Source organism: Siphateles boraxobius, unplaced genomic scaffold, assembly GCF_051911475.1.
Source record: "Siphateles boraxobius isolate OS27281-9 unplaced genomic scaffold, OSU_SipBor_1 39, whole genome shotgun sequence".
In the NCBI taxonomy this organism is placed as follows: Eukaryota; Metazoa; Chordata; class Actinopteri; order Cypriniformes; family Leuciscidae; genus Siphateles; species Siphateles boraxobius.
Window position 1 is genome coordinate 807,200 of NW_027509019.1, and position 17,860 is coordinate 825,059.

The 17,860-nt window shown below is 43.7% G+C and overlaps 4 non-coding genes across 4 annotated transcripts; all 4 read right to left on the reverse strand.

The window, feature by feature from the left end:
- Positions 1-2,364: 2,364 nt before the first annotated feature.
- Positions 2,365-2,437, reverse strand: trnav-aac (transfer RNA valine (anticodon AAC)). Its single transcript has one exon. It is a non-coding gene; the product is annotated as a tRNA-Val (tRNA).
- A 514-nt stretch (positions 2,438-2,951) lies between these two features.
- trnav-cac (transfer RNA valine (anticodon CAC)) lies at positions 2,952-3,024 on the reverse strand. Its single transcript has one exon. It is a non-coding gene; the product is annotated as a tRNA-Val (tRNA).
- A 123-nt stretch (positions 3,025-3,147) lies between these two features.
- Positions 3,148-3,220, reverse strand: trnav-aac (transfer RNA valine (anticodon AAC)). Its single transcript has one exon. It is a non-coding gene; the product is annotated as a tRNA-Val (tRNA).
- A 951-nt stretch (positions 3,221-4,171) lies between these two features.
- trnav-cac (transfer RNA valine (anticodon CAC)) lies at positions 4,172-4,244 on the reverse strand. The gene has a single exon. It is a non-coding gene; the product is annotated as a tRNA-Val (tRNA).
- Positions 4,245-17,860: the final 13,616 nt, after the last annotated feature.

The following is a 17,860-nucleotide window of genomic DNA, read 5'->3' on the forward strand; positions in this document are numbered from 1 at the left end:
TCCAAATAGGCTGTCCGTGGTCAATGCATTAATAGGTCATATCTCATAATTACAATGGTTTTATGTGGTCAAACCTACTGTAAACCACACTGGGGACACACTACAGCACACTGATGTACATTAAAGCTATTAATTATGCATAATTAGCCTAAATATGGACTGTCCATGAACAGCCTATTTGGACCCTGTCGAATAAGCTACAGGTGGGATGCTGTTTTTAACTTAGACATTTTAAGCGGGTGAATCCCCGTAATGATTAGGCGATTTCATCACATGTGGTGAAGTCCCACCTGCAACTTATTTGACGGGGTCCAAATAGGCTGTTCATGGACAGTCCATATTTAGGCTAATTATGCATAATTAATAGAACACTTTATATTACTGTACAGGAAACCTCAATGGTCATTTGTTTTATTTTTATCCTTTTCTAAAGAGATTAAACCACAAACATCCCTGCAAGTGCACTGACCTGCTCAACAGAAAATCGCATACGAAATTTTTGCAAAAACCACCCACAGTTTCCGCCCAGTTTCGAACTGGGGACTTTTCGCGTGTGAGGCGAACGTGATAACCACTACACTACAAACACGTCTTCAGGTTGCAGACATAAATCTTTAGGCGCACAATTATTAAAAAGCATATAAAGGAACTGAGCGCTGCTAGTACCTAGCGTGGCAAACAGTTTAAATTTTCTGTCAGAATCCAACCACTGTTTCTGCTCGGTTTCGAACCGAGGACCTTTCACGTGTTAGGCGAACGTGATGACCACTACACTACAGTCACCTATTGATGAGGCACATGGCTTTTTAGAAGATGCCTCCTTCCCATAATCTGCTCTGCAAGCAGTGTGACAGTCTGTGAATTCCACAAACAACAGAACAGAGGTCATTCGGCATGGCAGTCTGCCTACAGCTCCTTGGTACGATGGCCTTCACCTGTCTCAAAAGTAAGGGTTTTTTTGCGAATTGCAGCATTTATATTTAAAATGCATCCACTTGTTTCCACCCAGTTTTGAACTGAGGACCTTTCGCGTGTAAAGCAAACGTGACAACCACTACACTACGGAAACTTGATTTGTAAGTCAGTCCCACCGCTTCTAGCGTACGCTTGTTCAAAAGCGAGTGAAACTATAGACTGCCCAGTGTTTTTAACATGGCAAAATGCTGCTAATTTTGTTGGCAGACTGAACATTTTATATTACTGTACAGGAAACCCTAATGGTCATTTGTTTTATTTTTGTCCTTTTCTAAGAGATTAAACCACAAACATCCCTGCAAGTGTACTGACCTGCTCAACAGAAAATCGCATACAAAATTTTTGCAAAAACCACCCACAGTTTCGAACTGGGGACTTTTCGCGTGTGAGGCGAATGTGATAACCATTACACTACAAACACGTCTTCAGGTTGCAGACATAAATCTTTAGGTGCACGCTTATTAAAAAGCATATAAAGGAAATGAGCGCTGCACCCACCTAGCGTGGCAAAGAGTTTAAATTTTCTGTCAGAATCCAACCACTGTTTCTGCTCGGTTTCGACCCGAGGACCTTTCGCGTGTTAGGCGAATATGATGCCCACTACACTACAGAAACCTATTGTTGAGACGGATGTGCTTTTTAGAAGATGCCTCCTTCCCATAATCTGCTCTGCAAGCAGTGTGACAGTCTGTGAATTCCACAAACAACAGAACAGAGGTCATTCGGCATGGCAGTCTGCCTACAGCTCCTTGGTACGATGGCCTTCACCTGTCTCAAAAGTAAGGGTTTTGTAGCGAATTGCAGCATTTATATTTAAAATGCATCCACTTGTTTCCCCCCAGTTTTGAACTGAGGACCTTTCGCGTGTAAAGCAAACGTGATAACCACTACACTATGGAAACTTGACGTGCAAGTCAGTCCCACTGCTTCTAGGCTACGCTTGTTCAAAAGCGCCTGAAACTATAGACTGCCCAGTGTTTTTAACATGGCAAAAAGCTGCTAGTGGCAGACTGAACATCTTATATTACTGTACAGGAAACCTCAAAACCTTTTATATTACTGTACAGGAAACCTCAATGGTCATTTGTTTATATTTTTTCCTTTTCTAAAGAGATTAAACCACAAACATCCCTGCAAGTGTACTGACCTGCTCAACAGAAAATCGCATACGAACTTTTTGCAAAAATCACCCACAGTTTCCGCACAGTTTCGAACTGGGGACCTTTCGCGTGTGAGGCGAACGTCATAACCACTACACTACAGAAACACGTCTTCAGGTTCAGACATAAATCTTTAGGTGCACACTTATTAAAAAGCATATAAAGGAAATGATCGCTGCACCCACCTAGCGTGGCAAACACTTAAAATTTTCTGTCAGAATCCAACCACTGTTTCTGCTCGGTTTCGAACCGAGGACCTTTCGCGTGTTGGGCGAACGTGATGACCACTACACTACAGAAACCTATTGATGAGGCACATGCAAGCAGTGTGACAGTCTGTGAATTCCACAAACAACAGAACAGAGGTCATTCGGCATGGCAGTCTGCCTACAGCTCCTTGGTACGATGGCCTTCACCTGTCTCAAAAGTAAGGGTTTTGTAGCGAATTGCAGCATTTGTATTTAACATGCCTCCACTTGTTTCCACCAAATTTTGAACTGAGGACCTTTCGCGTGTAAAGCAAACGTGATAACCACTACACTATGGAAACTTGATTTGCAAGTCAGTCCCACCGCTTCTAGCGTACGCTTCTTCAAAAGCGACTGAAACTATAGACTGCCCAGTGTTTTTAACATGGCAAAAAGCTGCTAATTTTGTTGGCAGACCGAACATTTTATATTACTGTACAGGAAACCTCAATGGTTATTTGTTTAATTTTTTTCCTTTTTTAAAGAGATTAAAGCACAAACATCCCTGCAAGTGTACTGACCTGCTCAACAGAAAATCGCATACGAAATTTTTGCAAAAACCACCCACAGTTTCCACCCAGTTTCGAACTGGGGACCTTTCGCATGTGAGGCGAACGTGATAACCACTACAGTACGGAAACACGCCTTCAGGTTGCAGACATAAATCTTTAGGTGCACGCTTATTAAAAAGCATATAAAGGAAATGATCGCTGCACCCACCTAGCGTGGCAAACAGTTTAAATTTTCTGTCAGAATCCAACCACTGTTTCTGCTCAGTTTCGAACCGAGGACCATTCGCATGTTAGGCGAATGTGATGACCACTACACTACAGAAACCTACTGATGGAGAGTGTGCTTTTTAGAAGATCCCTCCTTCCCATAATCTGCTCTGCAAGCAGTGTGACAGTTTGTAAATTCCACAAACAACAAAACAGAGGTTATTCGGCATGGCAATCTGCCTACAGTTCCTGGGTACGATGGCCTTCACCTGTCTTAAAAGTAAGGGTTTTGTAGCGAATTGCAGCATTTATATTTAAAATTTATCCACTTGTTTCGGCCCAGTTTTGAACTAAGAACCTGTCGCGTTTAAAGCCAACGTGATAACCACTACACTACGGAAACTTGATTTGGACGTCCGTCTCACCTCTTCTAGGGTACGCTTGTTCAAAAGCGACTGAAACTATAGACTGCCCAGTGTTTTAAACATGGCAAAAAGCTGCTAATTTTGTTGCAGACCAAACATTTTTTATTACTGTACAGGAAACCTCAACGGTCATTTGTTTTATTTTGTACTGACCTGCTCAACAGAAAATCGCATATGAAATTTTTGCAAAAACCACCCACAGGCATGGCAGTCTGCCTACAGATCCTTGGTACGATGGCCTTCACCTGTCTCAAAAGCAAGGGTTTTGTAGCGAATTGGAGCATTAAATTTAAAATGCCACCACTTGATTCCACCCAGTTTTGAACTGAGGACCTTTCGCGTGTAAAGCAAACGTGATAACCACTACACTACGGAAACTTGATATGGACATCAGTCCCACCGCTTTTAGGGTACGCTTGTTCAAAAGCGACTGAAACTATAGACTGCCCAGTGTTTTTAACATGGCAAAAAGCTGCTAATTTTGTTGGCAGACCGAACATTTTATATTACTGTACAGGAAACCTCAATGGTCATTTGTTTTATTTTTGTCCTTTTCTAAAGAGATTAAACCACAAACATCCCTGCAAGTGTACTGACCTGCTCAACAGAAAATCGCATACGAAATTTTTGCAAATACCACCCACAGTTTCCACCCAGTTTCAAACTGGGGACCTTTCGCGTGTGAGGCGAACGTGATAACCACTACACTACGGAAACACGTCTTCAGGTTGCAGACATAAATCTTTAGGTGCACGCTTATTAAAAAGCATATAAAGGAAATGATCGCTGCACCCACCTAGCGTGGCAAACAGTTAAAATTTTCTGTCAGAATCCAACCACTGTTTCTGCTCGGTTTCGCGTGTTAGGCGAATGTGATGACCACTACACTACAGAAACCTATTGATGAGGCACATGTGCTTTTAGAAGATGGCTCCTTCCCATTTGGTGGTTCTAGATCGGTTCCAAATATGTGTTTCAGCAAAACGGTTCGAAGGAAACCCCCGATCGGCCCGAAACTGACGTATGCGTCCCGTCACGGGCCCCTGGGACGGGTTCTAGAGTTCCGCGTCCCTCTGACCTTTTTTCGCGCTAATTGGCCACCAACAGCCCCATGGAATAAGTTGCACGTGGGACGTCAAATAAACAGGGGCCAAAAGGGGTCGAAAGGTCGCAGCGGCCCCAAATTCGGCACGGCGGTAGTCCGGGGGCCCCCGGTTCTAGATCACGGGTTTGGTGGTTCTAGATCGGTTCTAAGTATGTGTTTCAGCAAAACGGTTCGAAGGAAACGCCCGATCGGCCCGAAACTGACATATGCGTCCCTTCACGGGCCCCGGGGACGGGTTCTAGAGTTCCGTGCCCAAAACTGCTCGTTTGGCCGAAAAAAGCCCCCCTTGACCTGGAAGCTCCTGTGAAGTTAAAACTGAATAAGTTGCACGTGGGAGGGCGGAAATACAGGGGTCGAAAGGTCGCACCGCCTCCAAATTCGCCGCCCTGGTAGTCGAGGGGCCCCTGGTTCTAGATCCCGGATCGCAGGGTTCAAGATCGGTTCCAAGTGTATAATTTTTTTGTGCAAAAATCTCCTCACTTTTGGTCCTACTGAGCATATGTCTTTCTGTGTGTGCAAGAGGGCTGCCACTAATTGGACCATGTCCTCGGTGAAGGGTGGACAGAAAGGTCCGATCGGCCCGAAACTGACGTATGCGTCAACCGGGGCCCCCGGTTCTAGATCACGGGTTTGGTGGTTCTAGATCGGTTTGTGTTTCAGCCAAACGCTTTGAAGGAAACGCCCGATCGGCCCGAAACCGACACCTGGGTCTCGTCACGGGCCCCGGGGACGGGTTCTAGAGTTCCGCGTCCCTCTGACCTTTTTTCGCGCTAATTGGCCACCAACAGCCCCATGGAATAAGTTGCACGTGGGACGTCAAATAAACAGTCGCCCTAAGGGGTCAAAAGTTCGCAGGACCTCGAGATTGGTCACGGACGACCGCCACGGGCCCCCGAATCGGGCCCCAGAGTATCGTGGCTCTAGATGCTTCCTGAGCCTAGTAGGCCGTCTAATCCTAACTGCTGAATTAACCCTTGCAGACACATGCTCCCATAGAGATCAATGGGAGACAGAGAGGTGCATAAAAAATAGCTAAAAATAAACTTGGCATGCCTCGGCCCTCTGACTGTCGCAGAGGGCCACTTGACGCAACTTTTTGTAGAGTTTGGGGCCCCTCGGACCCCCGGGGGCCGCACGGGAGCCACTGTCACGTGCAACTTATCCCATTCATTTTCATAGGCGCTTGGTGGACATCCCCACGCAACGGTCCCAATAGCTCCGAATGGCTCCGATTTGAAATCTGTGGCCCCTCAGGGTCCCCTCAGACGGTCCACAAAGACTGGGGTCCGTAGTACCCCGTTAAGTGCGTTACAGTCAAAAACAGCATCCCATCTGTAACCTATTTGACGGGTGCCCTAAATGCTGTCCGTGGACAGTCCATTTTTATGCTAATTATGTATAATTATTAGCTTTAATGTACATCAGTGTGTTGTATTGTGTCCCCTGTGTGGTGTACAGTAGGTTTCACCTCATAAAACCACTGTAATTATGAAATATGACCTGTTAATGCATTGACCACGGACAGCCTATTTGGACCCCGTCAAATAAGTTGCAGGTGGGACTTCACCACATGTGATGAAATCGCCTAATCATTACGGGGATTCAACCGCTGAAAATGTCTAAGTTAAAAACAGCATCCCACCTGGATGGAATGGAGTTCCGACTGATCCTGGCACGAAGGTGAGTATACTGAAATGATTTAGGCCTGCTCTTCTCCCTGGCCCTGCTCCTCTCACTGCACCTGCATCTCTCACTGCATCTCTCACTGCTCCTGCATCTCTCACTGCTCCTGCACCTCTCACTGCATCTCTCACTGCTCCTGGACCTCTCACTGCACCTGCATCTCTCACTGCTCCTGCACCTCTCACTGGCCCTCATTTATCAAAAGTGCATACACCAAATTTCCAGCGTACACCCAAAACCACGGTGACTTTGATATTTATCAATATGGACGTTGGCGTACGGCACGCTCAAATCCTACGCCAGGTCAGGAGGTGGTGTACATGTACGCACGTTTTGAGTTAGTGCGGAAAGGCAATTGATGTGCCATAGGCACTGGGGTCCTATCCAGGAGCCCGCGGCAGCACGTCCATTGCACATGGCGCCCCAGCCTGTGGAGGAGGCATCTGTCATTACAACAACATGCCGCGAAGCTCGTTCCAGAGGCACTCCGGCCCGTAGAAAACTGAGGTTCGACCACGGGGTGAAGGTCTGACGGCAGGTCGGAGTAACTGGTACTCGGAAAGTGCCGTGTTGCCATGCCCACCTCGGGACTCGGTCGCGAAGCCAAAGCTGAAGCGGTCTCATATGGAGCAATCCGAGCGGCGTTACCGCGGTTGCAGATGCCATATGCCCCAGGAGCCTCTGAAAAAGTTTCAGTGGAACCGCACTCTTGCCCTCGAACTGTCTCAGACAAGTCAGCAGTGACTGCACACGCTTGCTCGTAAGCTGCGCGGACATGGCAACCGAGTCGATTTCCATACCGAGAAAAGAGATCCTCTGCACGGGGCAGAGTTTGCTCTTCTCACAGTTGACCCGAAGGCCCAGACGGGCTAGGTGCCGGAGCACTAGATACCTGTGTTCGCAAACCTGATCTCGAGAGTGGGCTAGGATCAGCCAGTCGCCGAGATAGTTCAGGATGCGAACCCCGTGTTCTCAGAGGAGAACAAGGGCTGCCTCAACGATCTTCGTGATGACGCGAGGAGACAGGGCTAGCCCGAACAGGAGAACCGCGTACTGATATGCCTGCCCCTCGAAAGCAAACCGAAGGAACGGTCTGTGAGGAGGGAGAATGGAGAGATGAATGTAGGCGTCCTTCAGGTCGATCGCTGCAAACCAATCCTGGGGCCGTACACATTCAAAAATGCGCTTGGCAGTGAGCATCTTGAACGGCAGCCTGTGAAGGGAGCGGTTCAGCACGCGCAGGTCCAGGATTGGCCTTAACCCACCGGTTTTCTTCGGGACAATGAAGTACGGGCTGTAGAAGCCGGACCTCATTTCGGCTGGAGGGACAGTCTCGATCGCACCCTTCGCCAGCAGGGTGGCAACCTCCGCTCTCATGATAGGGGCATTGCCACCGAACAAAGTGGAGCGGACTCCCCTGAAACGGGGAGGAGACCGCGCAAACTGAATCGCGTAGCCGAGCCTGATCGTTCGTGCGACCCAGCGGGACAGGTTGGGAAGCTCTAGCCAGGCTCCCAAGAACTGTACCAGCGGGGTCATGCGAACCACAGACTTCCCGTCGGTGGGGCAGCGAGGCGGAATGACTGTCCCGGACGTGGACGGCATAGCGGCCCGGTGTGGGGGCATAGTCATTGAACGCGTCCTGACAGAGGAGACCAGGGAAGGACGAACGTTCCACGGGGGTCTGCTCTGCCAGTGGGCTGGCGACAGAGGGGGACGAGAGCTGCACGGTCCGGGGACGGCGCGTGCTGTCATCCGGCTCTAGAACAGAGGCGGACGAGGGGTGCACGGCTCGGGGGCGGCACACCGTGTCGTCCGAGAACTCTGTGTGCTCAGGGATGAACATGTCACTTCTCTCTCTAACCACATTAGGGTGCTGCCCACCAGGGGGTGAGCAGCGGGGAGTGGAGAACAAAAGATTCTCCCCCGGCCCTCCACCGGGGGAAGGAGTGGTCCTGCTACCATCTCCTGAAAAGTGACAGTCATCCCTGTCCAGAGAATCTCGCTCATCTGTAAAGCTGACAGTTCAGAGATGGCTTGTGGAACGAAGAATAAAACTTGGCTCCGAAGCGAAAAACATACCTGCATGTTGCCGGCGTCCTCCTTTTATACCCACGAGGTAGGGCGGAGATACGCTATGCAAATTCCGCAGACCCATGGCATTTCTTTGCCATTGGCTCTTTTGTAATACTCAAAGTTGATAGGCTTTATAAGCGAAACCCCATTCGTCGTCATCCGACGTAACTCGGAGTGACAACGAAAGGGAACAAAAGTTTTATAAATCTGTGTGTAATGTTAATGAAAAGTGCAATATGGGAGAGAAGAACTGTGGCTAAAAAGGAAAAAATTGTGTTGGATGTTTGGACTGTGTTTGAAAGGAAAACTGAATTATATATGGAAAGACTGTATTTGTATTTTAAAGGTGAAAATATTGTGCATGCTTTTTATGATGTTTTTACCCCAAAAGTTTGTTGTGTTTTAAAAGATTTAATGTGGAAGCTGCCCGGAAGTGAAGGAGTTTTTAAAAAAATGTGTATGTAAATGGAAGATATGTGATGTATAGATGTATGTAGAAGAAAATATGTATTTTTTATTGTATTTATTTTTATTGTATTTTATTGATTGAAATTTCTTAATAAAAAAATAAAATAAAAAAAAAGTCACGCCCGATCTCGTCCAATCTCGGAAGCTAAGCAGGGTCGGGCCTGGTTAGTACTTGGATGGGAGACCGCCTGGGAATATCAGGTGCTGTGAGCTTTTTTGTTTTCTTCACTAATGGTTTAACCTTTTAAATAGCCCAATTTTGGCAGCAGTTTTGACTTACGGCCATACCACCACGCCCGATCTCGTCTGATCTCGGAAGCTAAGCAGGGTCGGGCCTGGTTAGTACTTGGATGGGAGGATGCCTGGGAATGGCCCATGACCCCTCCAAGTCCTTATCCTGGGTCCTGATCACCTTGGAAACAAAGTAAACAGATCAGCAGGAGGGAGGAGAGAGGGGAGGAGAGATGAGAGAGGGGAGGGGCCAAATGGAAATATGTTTTCACACTTCAGGACATCAATATCTTAAGTCTTGTTTACCTCTAAAATGGTTTACTGTTCTTTTTTTTTTTAATCTTTTTTATGTTTTTGTGAATAAGATAATAAAACATTCAAGTCAGAGATTTTGGTCTTCATTAAGTATAATATGATGTCTGTCACGTAATGTAACAAACATAATGCTTCAATTAAAACAATAAAAAACAAGTAATAAAATAAATGTGTTTGCTCATATCTGTTTGAAGTATAAATGGATGCACTTACAAATAAACTTGAGACTTTTAGTTACAATGTTTGCAAGATCACTTAAAAAAGCTAATTAACTATATTAGGCTACTTGAACAAAGTGTAATTTGCTCATGATATTATCCACTCTATAGGCCCTATTCGCCCTGTAAGGAAGCATGTAAAATGTACTCATAAAAGGGCCTTAATGGATTTTAAGACTTTACCTTTTCCTATCTTTGGCTATTGGACAAATGGGGAAACAGCAGTGAGAGGAATCATATATTTGGAAACATTATTTTTTTTAATTTGGTCAACAATATATATCTACATATCAGAAATAAATAAACAACTCAACAATAATAACAATAACACAGGTAACAAGGAAGACAGAATAGAATTAAGATTAAGTAATTTAGCAGAAAATATAGCAAAATAGGTACTAATAAGTTATAATTTACAGGATTTGTTCAACAATATTTATCTACATATCAGAAATAAATAAACAACAACAATAATAACAATAACAGGTAACAAGGTAAACAGAATAGAATTAACATTAATTATTAAGTAATTTAGCAGAAAATATAGCAAAATAGGTACCAAGTTATTATTTATAGGATTTGTTCAACAATATATATCTACATATCAGAAATAAATAAACAACACAACCATAATAACAATAACACAGGTAACAAGGTAAACAGAATAGAATAAACATTAATTATTAAGTAATTTAGCAGAAAATATAGCAAAAAAGGTACTAATAAGTTATTATTTACAGGATTTTTATATATATTTACAAGATTTATACATGTACACATTGAGCAATATACAATATACATACAATATATACAAAGGGATGAGGTAATGCAGTGCAATAGTATGCAATGTTAAGCAGATATTTACATTCACTAAAAACACATATTTTTTGGCAAATTAAATTACATTGTAACCCACAAAGTGCAAATAATGTTGATGACATGTAAATCTGTGCACAGGTAATTCTGAATAACCCACACCATGTCTAAACCAGGACCAAATAACAACCCCAATTCCAATTAAACTGGGACATTATGTAAAACATAAATAAAACCAGAATACATTCATTTGGAAATCCTTTTCAACCTGTATTCAATTTAATACATTACAAAGACAAGATACAGCTTTTTTGGAACTATTGCAGGCATCAAATTCAAAGTGAGTGAGTATTTGCAAAAAACAATAAAGTTTATCAGTTTGAACATTAAATATCTTGTCTTTGTGGTGTATTCAATTGAACATAGGTTGAAAAGGATTTGCAAATCATTGTTTTCTGGTTTTATTTACGTTTTACACAATGTCCCAACTTCATTGGAATTGAGGTTGTAGGTAAGTACAACTGGGATTAAACCAGGTCTAAATCATGGCCAAACTAGGGCAAAATATAAACTAGGTCTAATCCAGGTCTGAATCAGGTCCAAACCATACCCCAGAAATCTGCTATTGTGATTTGGGGGATGAAATTGAAGATGTAGTTGACTCTCTAGTTGTTATTTTTTCTTCTTTTTAAGTTCCTCATCTACTACACTTTTGAAGTGTTCAAAACTGTTGAACACAACACCTTCAAAACCTGAAGTGGTGGACTTCCTAGTTGCTGGGCAATAGGTAAATATTTTTTGCCAACTTTCAGCAGCCTTGGCTTTGGAGCGCGAGTGCGTACCGTCGTTCGTGACTCTCCTGTTCGTTCATCCAAATGAACGAATCTTTTTTCGAGTCATTTCGTTCGTTGAATGAACGAAATGACTCGAAAAAAGATTTGTTCATTTGGATGAACGAGTTCGAACAGGATCACGATCGTGCATCACAGAACAGAGCAAGGCGAGCATTTGTGCTTATAAAACTTAAAGTTGTTTATATATTTTTGAAATGACCGATCGTTTCACTAGATAAGACCCTTATTCATCGTCTGGTATCGTTTAAAACCCTTTGAAGCTGCGCTGAAACTGTCATTTGGTCCTCTAAACGTTTGTGTCCTATTGAAGTCCATTATATGGAGAAAAAGCCTGGAATGTTTTCATCAAAAAACTTAATTTCTTTTCGACTGAAGAAAGAAAGACATGGACATCTTGGATGACATGGGGGTGAGTAAATTATCAGCAAAAGTTTTTTTTTTTTAAGTGAACTAATCCTTTAACGTTATCTTAGTAGCTATAACTTATAGAAAGAGTGCAACCTTATAAAGTTACATGTATTGCAAAATACATAATGATTTGAGGACCAAGTTTGTAGACAAAGTATGGGCAGGCCATAGTCAATTTAAAGCATATTTTTGATGTTTCGTCCCTATTAGTGAATGTTCCATAACTGTTTATAATCCGCCGTCATCGGTGGTCCTGCTTACTAGCCTGCGCGTTCACCGGCAGGCTCCGCTGTGGGGGAGGAGCTGTGGAGGGAGGGCTGTAGCGCAGCAGAGAGCAAGGGGGTTGGAACTGTAAATTGTGCTTGTTCAAATTTTCAGGCTAAGTCAACATTTTCTCAAAACTCCCTACTGCAGCTTTAACTTCAAGAATTGATACAATACACATACCTTTTTTGTACCATCAATGCAGAGGATTTCTCCAGTCACACTGAGGATTGAGGCTCTGTACACAGGCATCTTCTCCATCTCCATGATCATGTGTGCACGTCTCAGCACACGGGCAGAAGGAAGGGGAGTCCGGGGCAGAGGAGGGGTGTAAGTACCAGCAGCTTTGACAAAGGACAGGATGCTCTTCTGAGACGATGCAGATCCAGCTGTGTCGGCTTCGTACAGGAGAGTCTGGTACAGGTCACGGCGCTCCACATACCACTCATCATGTCCCTGCTGCAGCAGTCTCTGGACTTTGTTCATGGACACACTGTTGACCCTGTCATTCAGAAGAGTAACCACGCCTTTGTCAATAGCACGCTTCCCACACAGTATGGCAGGAAACATGCTTCTGATGGCCGGGGCCAGGTTCATCACAATCTTGGGACTGTGTGCCAGCCAAATGTACTGCTGAACATGATGACTGTCCTCATCTTCACTGTCTGCTTCACTATGTGTCTTACTCACTGCCCGCCTCATCTTTTCACAATGTGAAGACTTCAGCTTCTCCGTCAACAGGGTGTAATTGTACTTCATCCCACACACTTGCCTGGCATAACTACCAAAGCCTTTCTTCTCAAGGTATTCACCTGGTGGTGCAGGGCAGTTGGAGCTAGGGCAGCAGATCTTGGCTTGCATCACACCAACTAGGCGCCAGAACAAGGCAGGGGTTGTGAAAAAGGCCATCATGTTGGGCAGTCCTCCCTTGACAGAAGTACGAATTGGGGGTGGGTGGAACTCCATCTTCTCCTTTAAAAGCCTTCTCTCCAAAATCTCTCCTTTGGCATTCTTGTACTTGGAAGGCCTCTTAAACAGACCATACATCTCATCACATTTCAGCCACGTGATGTAGGGGGAGCTATACCATTGGCTTGTGTAGATGGAGGTGGATGCTCCCAGTATTTCTGCCAGCCCTCCAGCAAGATGCCACCGGTTTCTGAGGCAAATGTGTCTACAGGGGAAGAAGGTCTTCCCTGAGATGTGCTGAGGCTGTGGGAAGAGTCCTGTCTCACAGCCGGTGTGAGCTCTCCCCAGGTGGTCAGCCGTGTGGAGACCGCTACCTCAGAATCTTCAAGGACTGTCTCTGTAGAAAAAATCAGACAAAATGTATTGAGCACATTGCGTAAGATGTGAATATAATGACAAACACTACCATTATCACAATAAACAAATTTTGTTTCTTTTTTCCATGTTATCAGATCTTATTTTAGAGAACACAAATTATATTTGATACAAACATTTTAGTATAGACCTGCTACAAAAAATATAGGCAATAGTTTAAAACAAATCCAACATATCACATCAAATTAAATTGATTTGTGTATGCGTTATCTAAATGCCAACAAAGAATTTAGACATTAATCTGTTACACTGAAAAAGGGCAGCTAGCTTGATAATATCCCTCACCCTGCTGAAAATTAAAGTGAAATACTAAACCTACTATCGTCATTATCAGTGCCATAAAATGTGTGATATTTCTGTAGTGTATTTAGTCAGATGTTTGAAATACATCAGTAAGAAAATGTTATATGAATTTTAAAATAAGAGTTATGGCGAGTTAAATGTTAAATACCTGCAGCTGCCAACAATTCAGCATCACTGGCATAGTCAGGATCCTGCTGGAACTTGGAAAGGGTAGATTCAGCCTTCTTTCCTTTGTCTTTCCTTGACTCCTGTTCATGCAGAAAATAAAGAAATTGTATAAAAACACATACAAAGCTGTATTGTACCACATAAACACAAGTACTTACACTGTTACCACTTCCTATGTCTAAAGCACAAGCTTTTGTGCAGAGTAAACATTGATGATTTTACTATCGAAGGTGCATTACATGTGCCTAACTAATTTACACATGCACTACATTGTTTTTATAAACAAAAAAGTAAATATAATTTAATCTCAGTTAACTCTTCCGAGTCGCCGATCACGCCGGCGTGATCAAGTCACATGACCAGTTTAAGACGTCGAAGCATAAAAACAAAGTCTCGTTGAGCACTGCCGTCCACTTCTGTCGAAAGTGCTGGCTTGAAACTCTATTCTACTTTTTGTTTTGTGTTGATTGACCAAGTAAAAACGGAGATATGATCATTTAAACTTTATATAAAAAAATATTGAAAAATATTGACGCGTTCGTAAAAGAACGCAAGATGGGATGCGACAGGCGTTGCATTTATTCTAATAACTTTGTCGGTTTTTGTCATAAAACAAAACGGAGAAAAATGTGTAAATCTGCTGAATCTGCTCTTCAGGCTGCACACTTTAGGGAGTGGAGGAGGAGCCAACTGAGCAAAGAAGCGAAATTGAAAGGCGGGAGATTGACAGAGTTGACAAGGAGAGACGTACTGAGAGAGATATTATTGCTAGTTTAGAGGAGTGGAGTAGTGTAGATAGTTTAGGTAGTTTAGGAGTAGATTTAGAGTTTTTTGTGGAAGTAAAATGAAGCAAATGTTTTCGGTTGAACAAGCCCTCGACTTGTTCTATCGATTGGACGACCAGGACGCTGTTTACAGTTCATCGTCGGAATCAGAAAGTGGTGATGATGAGATTGACGACTCGGCTTTTGTGGTTCACAACGAGAGGTGAGACAAACTTTTTGTGAACATTTATTGCTAGCTTATTGTATATTATATTGTGTGTGTGTGTGTGTGTGTGTGTGTGTGTGTGTGTGTGTGTGTGTGCGCGCCCGCGCGTGTGTGTGTGCGCGCGCGCACGTGTGTGTTTCCGTGCGTGCGTGTGTGTGTGTGTGTTTCTGTCTTTGTCTCTGTCTGTCTGTCTGTCTGTCTGTCTGTCTGTCTGTGTGTGTCTTTGTCTGTGTGTCTCTGTCTGTCTGTGTGTGTCTGTCTGTTATTGTACATTGTGTATTGTACTGTACATTTATTGCTAGCTTATTGTATATTATATTGTGAGTGTGTGTGTGTGTGTGTGTGTCAGTCTGTGTGTGTGTGTGTGTGTGTGTGTGTGTGTGTGTGTGTGTCTCTTTGTCTGTGTGTGTGTGTGGCTGTGTGAACAAGAATTTCATTGCCAACGACTTCTTCACTGTAATTGTTGTGCATATGTGCCAATGAGCATCTTGTACTTTGATGTACAATCTTTAATCATTTTACATGTGTCTTGACATGTACAGAGATGATGAGCAGCCTGGTTCATCTACCACTCCGACAACAAGCAGACAGAGGCCTACACAGAGAGGGGGTGGAAGGAAGAGTCAAACCAGATCAAGATCTCCAGCAAAGTCAGGACAGCCACACTACAGTTCTGAGCCCTGGAAAACCGAGAGTGATCCTGATACTGCCCCACAAACCAGTAGGTTCATGCCCCGCAGAACACCAGGAGCCCAGGTGAATATGCATTCAGTACACTCACCAATGGACCTGTTCCAGCTGTACTTTACCAGGAATACCATGAAGACACTCTGCAAAAACACCAACAAGCAGGCAGCAAAAAAACAGGAAATGGGGAATAAGTACAAATGGACTGATGTTGAAGTTGAGGAACTATACAAATACCTAGGTCTCCTCATGTACACATCATTAGTGTCACTGCCAAGTCTCCAAGACTACTGGAGAAAAAACCACTTCATGTCTGTGCCGTTTGTCGTCAGCCACTGTCATGACAAGAGACAGATTCAGGGCGTTATCGTGGAACATCCACCTCAGTGATCCAGAGGAGGATGTCAAAAATGACCAGAAGAAGGGAACACCACAGCATGACAAGCTGTTCAGAATCCAACCTTTGATGGATGACATTCGGAATGCCTGCAACGCTCATTACCACCCAAGGAAGGAACTGGCAGTCGATGAGAGAATGATGGCAACCAAAGCAAAAACTGGCATGACCCAATATATGAAGGACAAACCAACAAAATGGGGGATCAAGCTGTTTGTGTTGGCAGAGTCAAGTAATGGCTACACACTCAACTTCAACCTGTATGTGGGCAAGTCACACACACCAAGCGTGCATGGACTGTCGTATGATGCTGTCATTGACCTCATTCAGCCATCACATCTTGGGACAGGATACCATATTTATATGGACAACTTTTACACAAGCCCCAAACTGTTCCTTGGTTTGGCTAACATTAACTTTGGAGCCTGTGGTACTTACAGGGACAACAGGAAAGGGTGTCCAAGTAAAAGAGCAAATGCCCTCAACAAATAATCCAAGAGAGGCACCATAAGATGGATCAGAGAGGGCCCCCTGGTCTTTGTGAAGTGGATGGACACACGGGAGGTGTCGCTGTGCTCCACAATCCATCCAGCGTTTTCTGGTGAGGCTGTCCAGAGGAGAGTGAAGGGTGGAGATGGACACTGGGCAGTGAAAGACATTCCCTGCCCTACCCCCATCGTTGCCTACAACAAGAACATGGGAGGGGTTGACCTGTCAGACCAGCTTCTCCAGTATTACTCGACCCATCGCAGAACTGCTCGCTGGTACCGTACCCTGTTTCTGCACTTTGTGGACATTGCTACAACAAATGCCTACATCCTACACTGTGAGATAAGCCACACACAACAGGTTCAGCACATGACACACAAGAACTTCCTGGAAGAACTGGTGTCCCAGCTGTGGGGAGTGGACAAGACAGGAGTTGCCATCCAGAGGAGCACCGACCATGTTCCTGTTGCCATTGGCGTGGCTACAGATGTCAAAGAGAAAGCCACACAAGGCCGCAGGATCTGACATCATTGCCGGCAAGTGGAGAAGAAAAGGAACCTCACACTATGGAAATGCAAGGCCTGTGATGTAGCCCTCTGTCTCATTGTTGACAGAAACTGTTTTGAGGAGTGGCACAGATAAAAAAAAAAAAAAAACACCTGATATTTGTTGTAAATAGTAGTATGTATAGTTTGATTTTGTGTTCATTCACCTTTTTTATAGTATATTTCCACTATTTAGGAACCCTTCTTACTCAATGAATGAAAGCCCTGTAATCTAGCTGTCTGTGTAATTGTACATGAATTGTTTTGAGTTTCTAAGCAAAAAAGAAAAGATAAAAACGCCTATTGCCACACCTGCTTTTTTGCTGTATATAGTTTGATTTTATCTCAATTTTACCTTTTTTATGTTGTATTTGCCCTATTTGGGAACCCTCATACTCTGGGAATGCAAGGCCTTAAATATAGCTCTCTGTATAATTGTGTGCATAAACTGTTTTAAAAAGTGGCAAAGCTAGAAAGAAAAAAAAAGCCTATGGCTACACCCGCATTTTTTTTTGTAAATCTTTTTTTTTTGTATATAGCTTGATTATATCTGAATTGTTCCTGTATATGTTGCCATGTACAACTTGTGTTTATATTTTAAACCTTTTAAAATGCTTCATTGAGCATGTTTGTGTTTTTTGTAGTAAAAAAACTATAATTTTTCAATTCGGATTTTGTGTTTTTTGTGTGATTTTGGGTCCAGTATGTTGATACAGTACATCAAAGTGAAAAACTAATTATCTGGTCATATAGGAGAGGTTGTGCTGAAAAAAATGATACCCAATATTGGTATGGTAAACATTTGTTTATGTCGCAAAATAAAAAAAATAAAAAGTACTCAAAAACAGCCAAAATATCCCAAGACTCCGAAGGGTTAAAGGGTTAAAGTTACCTCCAAGCGTTTGTCAAGATGAAAGGTGACAGGCGGGAACTCTCTGGCATACTGCAGCAATCGCTCCTTTTGCCACTTTA